Source organism: Telmatherina bonti (assembly GCF_933228915.1).
Source record: "Telmatherina bonti genome assembly, chromosome: 8".
NCBI classification, from domain to species: Eukaryota; Metazoa; Chordata; class Actinopteri; order Atheriniformes; family Telmatherinidae; genus Telmatherina; species Telmatherina bonti.
In genome coordinates this window covers 3993488-4011223 of record NC_136626.1, presented here as the reverse complement: position 1 = coordinate 4011223, position 17736 = coordinate 3993488, and positions in this window count along the sequence as shown.

Below are 17736 nucleotides of genomic sequence, written 5' to 3'. Positions count from 1 at the left end.
TTGCAGGTTTTTAATACCATCCAAGGACACTTATATGAAATATTAATAATTTATGTACATTTTACATGTCAATGTTAAAAACAGTTGAAGAACAGCACAGATCTGAAAAACAGTGTTAATGCAAAATAACATGAAACAGAAATTCTACAGATGAACTCACTTTAATAAATTAATAAATCAGATCACTTATAGATCCAATAATCATTACATTCGCTGAAATAAAGTTCTTGGACAATAAATGTTTGTATGGAATAAATAAAATGAAACTTTACTATCTGTAGTGTTCTCCCATCGACTTCAAACCATCTTAACACAGTTTTCATATCTTTTAGCACGTCTTGTAAAACACAACGTGAGTTTTTTACTTTGCGCTTGATGTGAAGAGTAAAAATCAACTTTCTGTCAAACATTCCCATCACATAAAACCCGTTTGGCTGCATATCCAGCCTGCAGCAGAGCAGCTTCCCTCCACCATGTGTTTTTCTCATCGTTTCCAGCTGAAATGTTTGATTTTGCAGCATCTTTTATGAAAAGTTCAAGAGGTTTTTAGTGGCTTTTTTCCTTATAAAAATGCCTCAAAATTAGGTGAAATATCAGTCATCAATATCAAAAGTTGTTGTGGAAATAAACACAGTAGCTTCATATTCTTTTAAATGTGGAACAATATTAGATAATATGAATAAAGCGCTCGCCCTGTGATGGACTGGCGACCTGTCCAGGTGTATCTGCCTCTCGCCCAGAGACTGCCGGGATAGGCTCCAGCTTCCCCACGACTCTTAATCGGACTAAGTGGTTCGGATAATGAATGAATGAACGAACGAATGAACGAATGAATGAATGAATGAATGAATGAATGAATGAATGAATGATAAACAGCTCATATTTCTCCTGATATGGAGTCTGAACTCTAGGAAACTCCAGGAACGTATTTCAGGTTTTTGAGCTTCATTAGACAGGAGAAGGTCCAACATGCAGCAACAAGCCCCCGGCTGGGGTCTCTGCATGCGAGGCGGCAAAAGCCTCCGTCAACGCTGAGAAAGCTGAGAGTCGTTGATGAACGAGCCGGCTCTAAGAGCCGATTCTTTGCAGTGAACAAGAAGAACTGATTCCTTTCTAAAAGAAGCAGATATTTAGAAGGAGCGAGACTTCATCTGCTGGATGACATGTGGCTAATTCCACAGGCGGAGGGTCAGGGGTCGTAGCGCCACGTGAAGAAGCAAGTACCTCCTAAAGCTCCCAGTTCTCTGATTCCTTATGGACTGGAAAACAGGTGAGTCTCCAGGTGGATGTTCAAGTGGTACCTCCGTCTGAAACGTTTGTTACAAAGGTGACAAGGATGCGGTCTGTCGTCTGTGTGCATTCTCAGATGACCGCTCAGCTGGCTGCTTTGGACGAAGCTCTTCCCGCACATGGAACAGGCGTAGGGCCTCTGACCCAGGTGGATCCGCATGTGCTCCGTCAGACCGTTGCTGTATCTGAAGCGTTTTCCGCATGTTTCGCAGGAATACGGCGTTTCGCCCGTGTGAGTCCTCATGTGGCTGTTCACGTGAGTTTTCTGTGCAAACTTCCTGCCGCAGACCTCACATGAGAAGGGTTTATCGTCCAGGTGGATCCTCATGTGCTCCTTCAAGCCGCCGCTTTGTGTGAAACGTTTTCCGCAGACCTTACAGTAGTGCGGCCTCTCGCCCGTGTGGACTCTGCTGTGCTTGGACAGCCCGTTGGACGCGTAGAAGCCTTTCCCGCATACTTTACAGGAAAACGGCTTCTTCCCAGTGTGCCGGCCCTCGTGGATCCTCAGGTGGGACTTGTCTTTAAACGCTTTCCCGCAGACCTTACACTGGAAGGGTTTTTCCTCCGTGTGGGTCTTCATGTGGCCCCTCAGACTATCGCTCAGCGTGAAAGTCTTTGCGCAGATTTTGCAGGAATACGGCATTTCTCTGCTGTGATTCTTCTTGTGGATTTTCAGACCGTTTTCACTTTTGAACGTTTTCCCGCAGGTGTTGCAGGTGAAAGTCTCGTTTGTGTGGACCCTCATGTGGACCTTCAGAATTCGGGTCTGAGTGAAGCTTTTCCCGCAGGTTTTACAGGAGAACGGCCGCTCGCCCGTGTGCATCCTGTAGTGGTATGTCAGGAGGAAGCGATGCTTGAAGGCTTTTCCACAGACATCGCAGACAATCAGCTTCTTCCCCGTCACAGGATCACGCCGCTGCTTGGGCGCGTCCACGCCGCGGCCATTGCACTCGGTCTCCAGCTTGACCTCGGCGCTTCCTGTGGATCCGGACTCTTCCTGCTTAACATCGTCCTTGTCTAGATCCTCGATCAATGGAGGATTCTGGGAAAGAAACTGGTCATAGTTGAGCTGAAGTTCTCCGTGGTCGCTTCCCTTCTTGTCTCCGTTGGTAGCAGACGTCATGGTCTCCAGCTTCAGGGCACGCTGCTTTTCCTTCGCACTGGTGCTGAATTCCTCCTCTTCGTCCTTTACTGGTGCAGCTTCCAGTTCCTCCTGGTCTGGACTGAAGACCTTCTCCTCCCAACCAAGGAACTGGTCACAGAGAAGCTCCTCATCCTTCACTTGTACAAGTTTAGGTTGGTCCTGGTCCAGATGGGAGACCTTCTGCCAGCCGGGCTGCAGGTCCTCCACTGGTCCAGGTTCTGGCTCGTCCTGGTCCAGACTGGAGTCCTCCTCCCAACCAGGTTGCTGGTCGGAGAGAACCTCTCCATCCTCCACTGGTCCAGGTTCTGGCTCGTCCTGGTCCAGACTGGAGTCCTTGTCTGGCTGCTCAGAGGAAACATCCATCTGGTGAACATACTGGGAATATACTGGGAGTTCTGGATGGAAAAACGAAAGAAAACAAACAAAAGATTCATAAATCAGGCTGTAAATATAAATTTAGTTTTAATTAAAGATTATTAAAGTTGAAACTTAACGACAGACTTATGTCTGTTATATGGAACAGCGCAGAATCTTCCTCAGCGTGGGGACCAGAGGTGGCAATTCCTGGTCCAGGAGGTAAAAGTCCAGTCCGGCAGCTGTTCCGACCAGTCACCAAACCAGCTGAATTTAATGAACAGAGTTTATTTTCCAGGTAAACGAGCCTGTTGGTGAAAACACCTGTTCTAGATGTACAGGTAGATCCAGAAACATGGCAGGACTTTTACTTTCTGGACCAGAAATTGCCACCTCTGCTGGGGACGGACTTCCTTTTGGAGCCCCTAGTGGACAAGGAGGGAACAGCAGGTCTGGCTTTTAAAGGTGGGGTAGGAGAGGGTTTTACCATTTGGCTGAAAATCTCCTTCACAGCAGGAAAGCAGATAATTTAAATGTTCGAAAGTAAGAAAAATGCATGAGGTCACCTGAGTCAAGGATCAGACAGAGAACCCATCCAGCCGTTTTAACCGCCTCTAACGATCGGTTGGCAATACCTCCATCAAACTCAGCTGCCATTTGCCCCTCACCCCCAGCTCTTGTCAAGGCTACGTAGCGAAACCTAGAGCTCGGCGGTGGCGTGCTCCTTTAAAAATACGGCTGCAGACGTGTCAGAAATGAAGAAAGTTATTTTTTCTGGATTCCCATTGCAGCAGCGAACAACCAGCTTCTATCGCTGAGAAAAGTTAGGATTTTAATGGGATGCGTGTAACGTTGATGTTTAACGTTAAAAAACATGACGCATTAATATACAGTATGATCTCTGCAGTAACGCAGCACACGTCCACATACACGTCCGCGTCCATCTCCACGTCAGGCTTCCTGGTTCCGATCAGTGTTTGGTTGCCCGGAAAGTCGTTTTGCTTGGAGAAACGCAAAAACTAATTCACATCTGGATCAAAGGTGCGGAATTGGTCTGCTCTGTTCGTTTTATGCAGTAAGACAGGAAGCGGATGAGAAAAAGTAGACCACCGGGATTTGATGCAGACTACCAGCTGGGTTGTTGTTTTTTCTTCTTTTTGTAATTTTTCATTATTTCAATATATTTTATTTCATTTGTTGATTTTATTTGTTGACTTGCTATCTTGACTTTTTTAAAGTACAAACTGTTCTCACAAAGATATTAGCTCACATTAGGTATTTTTTTCTGAGGATTTCATACCAGTTCGGAGGGTGTGCTGCAAGGAACATTTTTCTGGATATTTTTGGCTCGTTCAAGGCTTGTTATGATGAGTCTCCATGGCAACGAAAGACTTGTTTACAATCGGGATCAACTGATTAATCTCTCCCAAATCAGGATTATCAGCGAAACAACACATCAAATCCCAATGGAGTTGAAAAGAAAGAGAAGAGGATGCAGAGCGGGAGTCAGACAGAGGAGAAAGCGATGGAGATTTAAACCATTTCTCCCGACCGTCATCATGGGTAATGTGAGATCACTCGCTAACAAAACGGACGAGCTCAAGATGCTAACAAGGTCTCAGAAAGAATACAGAGAGTGCAGTATTATGTGCTTCACCGAGACATGGCTGCATGAACACATCCCTGACTGTAATGTGTCTGTACCGGGCTTTAAAACGGTCCGTGCAGACCGCAGTAGACAACACAGCGGAAAGCTAAAGGGTGGTGGAATTGCAGTGCTGGTTAACCAGCGTTGGTGTCATCCTGGACATGTTACTGTCAAGGAGAAGATATGCACAAGGGACATGGAACTGTTAGCTGTGAGCTTCCGTCCATATTATTTACCCAGTGAGTTTACCTGTGTTATTCTGGTAGCGGTTTATATAATACCTGGTACCGCACCAGACAGAGCCTGTGACGTCATCAGCTCCGTCGTTGCTCGGCTACAAACACAGCATCCAAACTCATTCATGGCGATCTCCGGAGACTTCAACAACGTCTCCCTCTCTGCAACTCTACCAACATTCCAGCAGTTTGTCAGCTGCTCCACCAGAGAAAATAAGATGTTGGACTTATTTTATGCAAATATGAATAATGGATCCAGTTGTTCTGCCCTGCCTCCTTTAGGAAGATCTGACCATAATCTGGTTCTTCTCACCTCCACCTACAAGCCCATCGTTCAGCAGCAACCAGTCATCACAAAGACTATCAAAATCTGGTCTGCTGAAGCTGAAGATGCTCTTAGAGGAGGCTTTGAGGCTACAGACTGGAACGTCCTCTGTGAACCTCATGGAGACGACATCAACGCCATGACTGAGTGTGTGACAGATTACATAAACTTCTGTGTGGACAGCATCGTCCCAACAAGAACAGTGAGGTGCTTCCCCAATAACAAACCCTGGATCACCAGTGACCTGAAAAAGCTGCTGAACATCAAAAAGAAAGCCTTCAGGGATGGAGACAGGGAGTTATTGAGGGCAACACAAAAACAACTTAAAACACAAACTAAGAAGTGCAAGGAGGACTACAGGAAGAAGTTAGAAAGTCAGCTCCAGCAGAATAACCTGAGGGATGTGTGGTCTGGAATGAAGAAGATCACCGGCTTCAAGTTAAAGGGGGACCAGCCTGATGGAGGTCTGGACAGAGCTAATGAGCTGAACATATTCTTCAACAGGTTCAGTTCACCCCCTACCTCCAGCCCAACAGACCACACACCCTCCATAAGCCCACTGCTTTCCTGTCACGCCTCCAATCTGTCACCCTGCAGCTCAGTCATGGACCAGAACACAGCTTCATCTCCCTCCACATCAGGACATCCTGAGACCTCCACCTTGTTTGTCTCCTGCAATCAGGTTAAGAAGCAACTTGAGAAACTGAACCAGAACAAGGCTGCAGGTCCAGATGGTGTCAGTCCCAGAGTTCTCAAGACCTGCTCAGAACAACTATGTCCGATTCTCCAGCACCTTTTCAACACCAGTCTGAGACAAAATAGAGTCCCAGTGCTGTGGAAAACCTCCTGCCTTGTTCCAGTGCCTAAAAAAACCCAACCAGCTGAACCAAGTGATTACAGACCAGTTGCCCTGACATCTCACATCATGAAAGTCCTGGAGAGACTCTTACTGGCTCACCTCAACAAGCAAGTAAACACCTTTCAGGACCCATTCCAGTTTGCATATCGTAATGGACTTGGGGTTGAAGATGCCATCATATACCTGCTCCAGAGAGCACACTCTCATCTGGACCATTCAGGCAGCACTCTGAGGGTCATGTTCTTTCATTTCTCAGTGCTTTTAATACCATTCAGCCTGCTTTGTTATGTGAGAAGCTCCATAAATTCCAGGTGGATACCTCCACAACCACCTGGATCTATGACTACCTCACAAACAGACCCCAGTTTGTGAGACTGAAAGGTTGTGTGTCTGAGATGGAGGTCAGCAGCACTGGTGCACCACAAGGAACTGTACTCTGGCCATTCCTCTTCACTCTGTACACCTCAGACTTCCAGTACAACTCTGAGTCCTGTCATCTGCAGAAATACTCTGATGACTCTGCAGTTGTGGGGTGTATCAGGGATGGACAAGAAGCAGAGTACAGAGAACTGGTCAGTCAGTTTGTTAAATGGTGAGGTGACAATCATCTCATATTAAATAGCAGCAAAACAAAAGAGATGATTGTTGACTTCAGGAGGAAGAAGAATAAACAAAGCACTGTTTCCATCCTGGGAGAGGAGGTGGAGGTGGTGGAGGAATACAAGTATCTTGGAGTTCAGCTGGACAACAAACTGGACTGGAAATTGTTTACATCCTACCTCACAGACAGAAAATTTCTGGTAAGTCTGGATGCATGTTCCTCGAAGATACATGAAATTGCATGTGGTGTGCCTCACGGATCGGTTCTAGGCCCTGTTCTTTTTAGTCTTTACATGCTCCCTCTTGATGGTATCATAAGGAGACATGGAATAAACTTTCACTGTTATGCTGATGATACACAGCTTTATATCTCCATTAGGGCTGGGCGATATATCGAGTATACTCGAGATATCGTGGCTAGTCCCCTGTGGCATATAGAAAATGTCTATATTCGTCATATTCGAGTATCCTGTTTTCACACAGTTGTTTTTAGCTGTGGGCGGGGTTTCCTCCCTCCTCCTCGACTCTCTGCACCGCTTTGCACAGAGAGTCCAAACAATGGAGGAGGAAGAATTCGTTCCGAAGAAAAATAGTACAAGAACCATCATCTGGCGGTGGTTTGGATACCGGAGAGAGGATGTTGACCAAACAACTGTTGTATGCAATGAACAACCAGCACGCGCTGGTTGTTGGCACAAAGGTACAACACACCATGTACAAAATGCGACGCGAAGAACCCCCCCCCCCCCCCCCCCTTCCAAAAAAAAAAATGTTGTGAACTTCTCATTTTCACTTTATCAGGCAGCTAATTTTCACTTTACTGCTTTTTGAAAATCTGTGCATTTTTTTTATTGTTATTGCAGTAGTTCATTTATACAAGAACTTTAGTTTATTTATCATTTTATTTCTTACTGCTGTTATGCACTGCACAAAATGTGCACTTGAATTTATATTATTTTCATACGTAGCGTTTATTACATCATCTAAAGGCACTTTATTTTGTTTTAAAATGACATGTTTCTGCCACTGCTTTAACTGTTCAATAAATACGATTTTGATCAGTTTGCTTTGTTACAATTTCATCCTTTTGGCATGAATGTTTAAAATCAGCATATCTTTTTATTTTTTAAAATTTTTCTAACCTGTCCTGTCCAGCATCTCAGCATACAGAACAATCTGCGTGCCGTATTTTTGCCAGACAGATTTGCTCTGTCAAGGGAGACATCTCCAATGTAAATAGCTGCCCTTGATAATCTGAATATTTTTAATATTATGATAATTATTTTATTTTATTTCTTTTTTTCCTTTTATCATTTTGCAGTCATCGTCAGTCTTGATATGGCCGAGCTGGACCTGGCAGGTAAAGAGGAAAAAAAAGAGGAAATGAAAGGAGGAAAAAGAGAGAGAGAAAAGAAAGGCGTGTCTAAGCTGCTAAAGTTACAGTATTTGCAAAACAATATAAAGTACTGAAAAAATACAACAAGACATCAGTAGGATAGTGACGATATTCAAAAACAGACAAAAAAAAAGAAAAATAAAAGTAAAAAAAGTAAATGAATGAATAAAATAACAATTCCAATAGCAACCGTTATTAAACATACCTACAGAGAGTCATCAGCAACATTTAGTAGGAAGCAGATGGGAAGATGAGCGCATGTGGGCGTGCACGTGTGAGTGTTCAACCTGTGATCATGCAATCAAAGATCAGCTGAGTGCTTGTAGGGGAGCACGACCACGACCCGAGGTGTAGGGGAGGAAGCCAAGGCCCCCAGGGCCCGGCAAGCCCACCGCGCACAGAGCCCGGGCAGGCAAAGCAGAGAGAGCCTCCGTCCCCCGAGCCCAGAGCAGTGGAAGCCTCCAGGCAGGCGCCACCCGGCGCCACGAGGCAGGGGCACCGGGTAGCACAGGGTGACGGCACGCCGGCCCGGCGGGCGACGGGTGCTGAAGCGCGGGCCGCACAGAGAGCCGGCAGCCCACAGGCCCCAGGACCACCCGTTCCCCCCGGCGGAGCCCCGGCCAAGACCCAGCGGGCCCCGCCCACCCAGAGCAAAACCATCGCAGGCCGGCGCCACCACGATACCAGGGGCGGGATCCCCAAGGACAAGGACACGTCCGTAGACCCTCCCCCCAACAACCCCTCCCCACAACCCTCCCGCTGCTTCCTATCCCCCCTCTCCAGCACCCTCCCCATCCCTCTCCCTCCCAAGCCCGACTGTCCCCAACACTCCCACCCCCCCCCCCTTCCTCCAACCCCCCCCCACGTCTCCTGACGACACTAGACCAGTGGATGCCCTTTTTGCTGCATTCTGGATATCAAGTCCTGGATGGCAGAGAACTTTTTACAGCTTAACCAGGACAAAACTTAATTTTTACTTATCGGCCCTGAGAGAGAAACACATTTTAAGGCGACAGACACTGTCCCTGCATCCATCTCTGCAGGTGAAAAATCTGGGCATCATTTTTGACTCTGACCTTAGTTTTCTCCCACATATTAAGAATACAACAAGAATTGGTTTTTATCATGTTAAAAAAAATAGCCAGAGTCCGCCCAGTTCTCTCTCAGGGCAACACGGAGAGGCTTACGCTTGCTTCTATCACTAGTCGCATAGACTACTATAATACCCTGCTTTCTGGTCTTCCTAAAAAGAATATTTTGGCTCTTCAATTATTTCAAAATCTGCTGCACGTGTCCTGACGAAGACCAGGGGGCGGGGCCACATTACACCTGTTTTAAGGTCATTGCATTGGCTTCCCGTGTGTTTCAGGATCGATTTGAAGGATCTTTTACTAGTTTATAAATGTCTTAACGGTTTTGGGCCTTCTTATCTTTCTGAACTACTTTTACTTTCTTAGCCCTCGCGGACCCTGAGGTCCTCTGGCGCTGGTTTTCTAGTCTTTCCGAAAGTCAGGACTCGTACCCATGGCACCGAAAGTCAGGACTCGTACCCATGGCACCGAAAGTCAGGACTCGTACCCATGGCACCGAAAGTCAGGACTCGTACCCGAGGCACCGAAAGTCAGGACTCGTACCCATGGCACCGAAAGTCAGGACTCGTACCCATGGCACCGAAAGTCAGGACTCGTACCCATGGCACCGAAAGTCAGGACTCGTACCCATGGCACCGAAAGTCAGGACTCGTACCCATGGCACCGAAAGTCAGGACTCGTACCCGAGGCACCGAAAGTCAGGACTCGTACCCATGGCACCGAAAGTCAGGACTCGTACCCATGGCACCGAAAGTCAGGACTCGTACCCATGGCACCGAAAGTCAGGACTCGTACCCATGGCACCGAAAGTCAGGACTCGTACCCGAGGCACCGAAAGTCAGGACTCATACCCATGGCACCGAAAGTCAGGACTCGTACCCATGGCACCGAAAGTCAGGACTCGTACCCATGGCACCGAAAGTCAGGACTCGTACCCGAGGCACCGAAAGTCAGGACTCGTACCCATGGCACCGAAAGTCAGGACTCGTACCCATGGCACCGAAAGTCAGGACTCGTACCCATGGCACCGAAAGTCAGGACTCGTACCCATGGCACCGAAAGTCAGGACTCGTACCCGAGGCACCGAAAGTCAGGACTCATACCCATGGCACCGAAAGTCAGGACTCATACCCATGGCACCGAAAGTCAGGACTCATACCCATGGCACCGAAAGTCAGGACTCGTACCCATGGCACCGAAAGTCAGGACTCGTACCCATGGCACCGAAAGTCAGGACTCGTACCCGAGGCACCGAAAGTCAGGACTCGTACCCGAGGCACCGAAAGTCAGGACTCGTACCCATGGCACCGAAAGTCAGGACTCGTACCCATGGCACCGAAAGTCAGGACTCGTACCCGAGGCACCGAAAGTCAGGACTCGTACCCGAGGCACCGAAAGTCAGGACTCGTACCCGAGGCACCGAAAGTCAGGACTCGTACCCGAGGCACCGAAAGTCAGGACTCGTACCCATGGCACCGAAAGTCAGGACTCATACCCATGGCACCGAAAGTCAGGACTCATACCCATGGCACCGAAAGTCAGGACTCGTACCCGAGGCACCGAAAGTCAGGACTCGTACCCGAGGCACCGAAAGTCAGGACTCGTACCCGAGGCACCGAAAGTCAGGACTCGTACCCATGGCACCGAAAGTCAGGACTCGTACCCGAGGCACCGAAAGTCAGGACTCATACCCATGGCACCGAAAGTCAGGACTCATACCCATGGCACCGAAAGTCAGGACTCGTACCCATGGCACCGAAAGTCAGGACTCGTACCCGAGGCACCGAAAGTCAGGACTCGTACCCATGGCACCGAAAGTCAGGACTCGTACCCATGGCACCGAAAGTCAGGACTCGTACCCGAGGCACCGAAAGTCAGGACTCGTACCCATGGCACCGAAAGTCAGGACTCGTACCCATGGCACCGAAAGTCAGGACTCGTACCCATGGCACCGAAAGTCAGGACTCGTACCCATGGCACCGAAAGTCAGGACTCGTACCCATGGCACCGAAAGTCAGGACTCGTACCCGAGGCACCGAAAGTCAGGACTCGTACCCATGGCACCGAAAGTCAGGACTCGTACCCATGGCACCGAAAGTCAGGACTCGTACCCATGGCACCGAAAGTCAGGACTCGTACCCGAGGCACCGAAAGTCAGGACTCGTACCCATGGCACCGAAAGTCAGGACTCGTACCCATGGCACCGAAAGTCAGGACTCGTACCCATGGCACCGAAAGTCAGGACTCGTACCCATGGCACCGAAAGTCAGGACTCGTACCCATGGCACCGAAAGTCAGGACTCGTACCCATGGCACCGAAAGTCAGGACTCGTACCCATGGCACCGAAAGTCAGGACTCGTACCCATGGCACCGAAAGTCAGGACTCGTACCCGAGGCACCGAAAGTCAGGACTCATACCCATGGCACCGAAAGTCAGGACTCGTACCCATGGCACCGAAAGTCAGGACTCGTACCCATGGCACCGAAAGTCAGGACTCGTACCCGAGGCACCGAAAGTCAGGACTCGTACCCGAGGCACCGAAAGTCAGGACTCGTACCCATGGCACCGAAAGTCAGGACTCGTACCCATCGCACCGAAAGTCAGGACTCGTACCCGAGGCACCGAAAGTCAGGACTCGTACCCGAGGCACCGAAAGTCAGGACTCGTACCCGAGGCACCGAAAGTCAGGACTCGTACCCGAGGCACCGAAAGTCAGGACTCGTACCCGAGGCACCGAAAGTCAGGACTCGTACCCATGGCACCGAAAGTCAGGACTCGTACCCATGGCACCGAAAGTCAGGACTCATACCCATGGCACCGAAAGTCAGGACTCGTACCCGAGGCACCGAAAGTCAGGACTCGTACCCGAGGCACCGAAAGTCAGGACTCGTACCCGAGGCACTGAAAGTCAGGACTCGTACCCATGGCACCGAAAGTCAGGACTCGTACCCGAGGCACCGAAAGTCAGGACTCATACCCATGGCACCGAAAGTCAGGACTCATACCCATGGCACCGAAAGTCAGGACTCGTACCCATGGCACCGAAAGTCAGGACTCGTACCCGAGGCACCGAAAGTCAGGACTCGTACCCATGGCACCGAAAGTCAGGACTCGTACCCATGGCACCGAAAGTCAGGACTCGTACCCGAGGCACCGAAAGTCAGGACTCGTACCCATGGCACCGAAAGTCAGGACTCGTACCCATGGCACCGAAAGTCAGGACTCGTACCCATGGCACCGAAAGTCAGGACTCGTACCCATGGCACCGAAAGTCAGGACTCGTACCCGAGGCACCGAAAGTCAGGACTCGTACCCATGGCACCGAAAGTCAGGACTCGTACCCATGGCACCGAAAGTCAGGACTCGTACCCATGGCACCGAAAGTCAGGACTCGTACCCATGGCACCGAAAGTCAGGACTCGTACCCATGGCACCGAAAGTCAGGACTCGTACCCGAGGCATCTTTTAAATATTATGGCCCCCGTCTCTGGAACAGTCTGCCGGAGGACCTGAGGGCAGCAGAGAACATTAATGTTTTTAAGAATAGGCTCAAAACTCACCTTTTTAACTTGGCTTTTAATTAGTATTTACTATATTAGTCTGAACATTTAATTTATTCATTTGTACCCTATTCTTTTTAGGGATTTTTTTTAAAATCTGGTTTTATAATCTTTATTGTATTGTTTTTTCTTGAAATATTTCTTGTTTTTTTTATTACTACTATTTTATTTTATTTTTCTTTTAATGTATTTGATCTTTTTCAGGATATTTTCTGGTGTTTCCTCAGAGGGAGCCCTCTGCACTGGGTGTCATAATGGCCGTAGCTGCAGGGGCGCCTTTCATGCTTTGGTCTGTAACGGTGCCCCTGATGCTGTGGTCTGATCGACTCCTGGTGCAGATGGCTCCTGCGATGGTGTTCCTTACCATGCTCATCTGTGCTCAGCTATAAATAACTCGGTAGGGGTATGCGTAATGTTAAAGAGTAGTTTGGGTTATTGATGTTGTTTGGGTGTGTGTATAAGTGTGTATGCATTTGAATGTGAGAAGGGAGGGGCTGATGAATTTTCTTTATTGTGTTTTTATATCATGTAAAGCACTTTGTGTTGCATTTTATTGTCAAAAAAGTGCTTAATAAATAAAGTTTGATTTGATTTGATTTGGAAATGCAACACTGACTACATCTACAAGAAAGGTCAGAGCAGACTGTACTTCTTAAGGAAGCTGAGATGGTTTAACGTCTGCACCAAGATGTTGCATATCTTCTAGAAGTCTGTTGTGGAGAGTGCAGTCAGCTTTGCAGCATCTGCTGGGGTAGTAGCATCAGAACCAGAGACTTGAAGAGAATCAACAAACTGATCCAGAAAGCTGCTTCTGTGCTTGGAGGAACTCTGGAGCCGCTGGAGCTGATTGTCCAAAGAAGAATGCTGCACAAGCTGATGAAGATGATGGAGGATTCTTCACACCCTCTCCACAACACAGTGATGAAACAACAAAGTGTGTTCAGTGAGAGGCTTCTTCAGGTCCGATGTAAGACTGAAAGATACAGAAGATCATTCCTGCCAGCAGCCATCAGCCTCCGGAACAAGACCTCCTCTAGTTAATTATTATTATATACTGCAATATTTCCCTTTGGGGATTAATAAAGTATTTTTCGTTTAATTTTATTTTTGTCATTTTGCTGAAAATGAACTAAAAAGGTCTTGAAGAGTCCCTCAGCGGTTCTCTGGGACCAGATTCCCACCATTCCCAACAAGGAGGCTGAACTGGGAGGATGCTGCAATATAAGGCCGCCGTTACCATAGCAACGCCAACGGGCAAGCCAAACGCATTTTCGCCACAAAGACACATTCACAGCCACGTACTCATCCTGGTCAGCTTGAGCTGAGGTTTCCAAGTGACGTCCAGCAGTCTGCGCTGACGATCGATCTCTTCTTCGTACTGAACGATGGTTTTTTCAAACTCTGTGAATATTTCTTCAGCAGCAGCAGTTAGTCGCGCGCTGATAAACTCTCTCAGATGCTGAACTGAAGACATTGTTGCTGAAACTCGGAAACACTCAGCTGGAAACACCGCAGTCATCAACAATACACCGAACAAGAACACATTTAACGATTTGTCATCTTCTTCTTCCGGTGTTGAGGCGACCCTGTCGCTGACGCGGCGACGTAACGGCTACGTCAGCGCGTCGCTGCCATACGTTACAGCGTCCGCCATATTGGTCAGGGCAGAGAGCTAATGAGATGAACAGAACCGAGCGCTTTCTGTGGTCAAAGTGGGTTAAATGCCAAATGTTTGTAAACTTTTCAGCTGATTTGACTTTTTATATTCCATTTATGTTTATTAGACAATTTGAAAAGTGTTGTAGCAATACAATATTTACATGAAATAGTTTTTTAGAAAATGGCACACAGTAGTTGAAAGCATTATTCTACGAAAACAAATGAACAACAACCAATTTTTAAAGCTTTTTAAAGTCTGCATTGTACAAGCAAACCAGAAGTAATATGACAAATGTTATTACACTGATAGCAGATAAGAGTTGTGCATGCGCCAACTGCGGTAGCAGCAAGTCCGAGTGGCTCCTGTTTGTGTCTGAGAAAGAGTGGTGAAAGTGAGTTTTCTTTTCTAAAATGTGCATGTTTAAGTACTCGAGGGATGAACTACTTCGCTGGCGACACAATTCGGGGGGAATCAAGCACTGTATCCCGCCGGAAATCAAGAAACCTCTCCGTGGATGCAGAGCTGGAGCTAAGTTTAAGGCACGGAGATGGTGCTCGTGAACAACAGGTGGTGTCATCCCGGTCCCGTAACCGTGAAGAATAAGACTTGTTGCCGCGATGTGGAGCTCCTGTTGGTCACTTTAAGACCATACTATCTGCCTCGGGAGTTCTCGCAAGTCGCCGTCGTCATGGTTTACATCCCACCACGAGCAGAGGCAACAATCGCGTGTGACGTCATCCAGGAAGCTGTCGCGGGAATTGAGTCACTACACTCAGACGCTCTGATTTTAATATCAGGGGACTTCAATCACATGGATGTATCCTCTCATTTAGGAGGATTTCCTCAATATGCAGACTGCCCTACAAGGCATCAGAATATCTTAGATCTGTGTTAGGATGCCTACAGTGTAGCGGCCATGCCGCCCCTTGGCAAGTCTGACCACAATCTGATCCACCTGCCTCCTGCTCTGCTCCACCCAGCGGCTACTCCACCTCCGCTGACTCCTGCTCTGCTCCACCCAGCGGCTACTCCACCTCCGCTGCCTCCTGCTCTGCTCCACCCAGCGGCTACTCCACCTCTGCTGCCTCCTGCTCTGCTCCACCCAGCGGCTACTCCACCTCCGCTGCCTCCTGCTCTGCTCCACCCAGCGGCTACTCCACCTCCGCTGCCTCCTGCTCTGCTCCACCCAGCGGCTACTCCACCTCTGCTGCCTCCTGCTCTGCTCCACCCAGCGGCTACTCCACCTCCGCTGCCTCCTGCTCTGCTCCACCCAGCGGCTACTCCACCTCCGCTGCCTCCTGCTCTGCTCCACCCAGCGGCTACTCCACCTCTGCTGCCTCCTGCTCTGCTCCACCCAGCGGCTACTCCACCTCTGCTGCCTCCTGCTCTGCTCCACCCAGCGGCTACTCCACCTCCGCTGCCTCCTGCTCTGCTCCACCCAGCGGCTACTCCACCTCTGCTGCCTCCTGCTCTGCTCCACCCAGCGGCTACTCCACCTCTGCTGCCTCCTGCTCTGCTCCACCCAGCGGCTACTCCACCTCCGCTGCCTCCTGCTCTGCTCCACCCAGCGGCTACTCCACCTCTGCTGCCTCCTGCTCTGCTCCACCCAGCGGCTACTCCACCTCCGCTGCCTCCTGCTCTGCTCCACCCAGCGGCTACTCCACCTCCGCTGCCTCCTGCTCTGCTCCACCCAGCGGCTACTCCACCTCCGCTGCCTCCTGCTCTGCTCCACCCAGCGGCTACTCCACCTCCGCTGCCTCCTGCTCTGCTCCACCCAGCGGCTACTCCACCTCTGCTGCCTCCTGCTCTGCTCCACCCAGCGGCTACTCCACCTCTGCTGCCTCCTGCTCTGCTCCACCCAGCGGCTACTCCACCTCTGCTGCCTCCTGCTCTGCTCCACCCAGCGGCTACTCCACCTCTGCTGCCTCCTGCTCTGCTCCACCCAGCGGCTACTCCACCTCCGCTGCCTCCTGCTCTGCTCCACCCAGCGGCTACTCCACCTCCGCTGCCTCCTGCTCTGCTCCACCCAGCGGCTACTCCACCTCCGCTGCCTCCTGCTCTGCTCCACCCAGCGGCTACTCCACCTCCGCTGCCTCCTGCTCTGCTCCACCCAGCGGCTACTCCACCTCCGCTGCCTCCTGCTCTGCTCCACCCAGCGGCTACTCCACCTCTGCTGCCTCCTGCTCTGCTCCACCCAGCGGCTACTCCACCTCTGCTGCCTCCTGCTCTGCTCCACCCAGCGGCTACTCCACCTCCGCTGCCTCCTGCTCTGCTCCACCCAGCGGCTACTCCACCTCCGCTGCCTCCTGCTCTGCTCCACCCAGCGGCTACTCCACCTCCGCTGCCTCCTGCTCTGCTCCACCCAGCGGCTACTCCACCTCTGCTGCCTCCTGCTCTGCTCCACCCAGCGGCTACTCCACCTCTGCTGCCTCCTGCTCTGCTCCACCCAGCGGCTACTCCACCTCCGCTGCCTCCTGCTCTGCTCCACCCAGCGGCTACTCCACCTCTGCTGACTCCTGCTCTGCTCCACCCAGCGGCTACTCCACCTCTGCTGCCTCCTGCTCTGCTCCACCCAGCGGCTACTCCACCTCTGCTGCCTCCTGCTCTCCTCCACCCAGCGGCTACTCCACCTCCGCTGCCTCCTGCTCTGCTCCACCCAGCGGCTACTCCACCTCTGCTGCCTCCTGCTCTGCTCCACCCAGCGGCTACTCCACCTCCGCTGCCTCCTGCTCTGCTCCACCCAGCGGCTACTCCACCTCTGCTGCCTCCTGCTCTGCTCCACCCAGCGGCTACTCCACCTCTGCTGCCTCCTGCTCTGCTCCACCCAGCGGCTACTCCACCTCTGCTGCCTCCTGCTCTGCTCCACCCAGCGGCTACTCCACCTCTGCTGCCTCCTGCTCTGCTCCACCCAGCGGCTACTCCACCTCCGCTGCCTCCTGCTCTGCTCCACCCAGCGGCTACTCCACCTCTGCTGCCTCCTGCTCTGCTCCACCCAGCGGCTACTCCACCTCCGCTGCCTCCTGCTCTGCTCCACCCAGCGGCTACTCCACCTCTGCTGCCTCCTGCTCTGCTCCACCCAGCGGCTACTCCACCTCTGCTGCCTCCTGCTCTGCTCCACCCAGCGGCTACTCCACCTCCGCTGCCTCCTGCTCTGCTCCACCCAGCGGCTACTCCACCTCCGCTGCCTCCTGCTCTGCTCCACCCAGCGGCTACTCCACCTCCGCTGCCTCCTGCTCTGCTCCACCCAGCGGCTACTCCACCTCTGCTGCCTCCTGCTCTGCTCCACCCAGCGGCTACTCCACCTCTGCTGCCTCCTGCTCTGCTCCACCCAGCGGCTACTCCACCTCTGCTGCCTCCTGCTCTGCTCCACCCAGCGGCTACTCCACCTCTGCTGCCTCCTGCTCTGCTCCACCCAGCGGCTACTCCACCTCCGCTGCCTCCTGCTCTGCTCCACCCAGCGGCTACTCCACCTCTGCTGCCTCCTGCTCTGCTCCACCCAGCGGCTACTCCACCTCCGCTGCCTCCTGCTCTGCTCCACCCAGCGGCTACTCCACCTCTGCTGCCTCCTGCT